This window comes from Vigna radiata, chromosome 1 (genome assembly GCF_000741045.1).
Source record: "Vigna radiata var. radiata cultivar VC1973A chromosome 1, Vradiata_ver6, whole genome shotgun sequence".
In the NCBI taxonomy this organism is placed as follows: domain Eukaryota; kingdom Viridiplantae; phylum Streptophyta; class Magnoliopsida; order Fabales; family Fabaceae; genus Vigna; species Vigna radiata.
The window spans coordinates 12,524,943-12,526,131 of NC_028351.1; the positions used below are offsets into that span (position 1 = coordinate 12,524,943).

Sequence of the window (1,189 nt, forward strand, 5' to 3'; positions counted from 1 at the left end):
GAATTGTCTTAGAACTTCATCAGCTTTTGCATTTCATTTGATTCACACACTTCACACACTATTGGTTAAGTCCAAAGGTCTTTTCAGGGTAAGGCTTGGCTTGGCTAGAAAAAGAATAATGGTTTTTCTTGGATTCAAAGACACTTATTAAGAAGAGAACAAATTCAATTCCCAATTCAGTACTCAAATCCCCAACATATATCATTTATCACACACCATTTTCTTTTACAGCTCAACCTTCTTTTTCAATTTGAGCAATAGTTTTTTTTTTTTTTATCTTTTCTTCCCCCAAACTTGAATTCAACCTTAACCTCACAAATTCACAATACATGTTCTCTTCTAAGGTGTAAGGTAGGATAACATATTAGGCTCAAGGTGAAAGAAAGAAATTAAGGCTCAAAAAGGTTTTACAAATGAAGCACAGTGTCTAAGGGTTGGCTATATGGCCAAGTAGCTGCATAATCAATATCAGACAGGGCCTTTTTCATCCTTAACCAAGAAGTGTGTATGTACGTAGAATCAAATTCATGCAAAAGCTAATTTCATATCCACACAACTTTTTATCTCTCAATCAGTAGCTCTCAACACTCACAGATCTGGTTATATTCCAACACACAGATAAATTCTAAAACACAGTAACCACAACATACAAGTCATCATCCTCAAGAACCATATAACTAAATCAGAAAATGCATAGTCATTAAATCAAAACATCAAAGTCAAAGTCTTTACAACATAAACATAAACAGTAACAGAGTTCCACAATAACAACTGAACTGAACATAAAAACATAACATGAAACACGCAACATGAAGAGCATCTGTCCATCAGCTCTCTACCACGACCGATCTGGTCCAGATCTCCACTGGTTGTGCTGTGTGTGCTGACTCTGCTGCATCCACCTAGGGTCCGGCTCCTCTGGCTCCTCATGACCCTCATCATCAGCCATCATGTCCTCCTGCTGAGACTCTGACTGTGGTGTTGTCGTTGTAGTATAGTGTAAGTATTTCCGCCTGTCACGCGGACGACCCGGGTTCGATCCCCGGCAACGGCGCCAAAAACTTGATAACTCTTTGGCAAGTATACCAAATCGTTACAAGTAATACAGTGATAAGAAAAGTATCGTTCTCCTCAGGGAATTTGTGTTACGTTATTTAATTTAAAAATTATATCAAGATCAATTCGTGTT

At 37.8% G+C, this 1,189-nt stretch overlaps 1 non-coding gene across 1 annotated transcript; it reads left to right on the forward strand.

Annotated features, from left to right (window-relative positions):
* Positions 1 to 983: 983 nt before the first annotated feature.
* Positions 984 to 1,054, forward strand: TRNAD-GUC. Its single transcript has one exon. It is a non-coding gene; the product is annotated as a tRNA-Asp (tRNA).
* Positions 1,055 to 1,189: the final 135 nt, after the last annotated feature.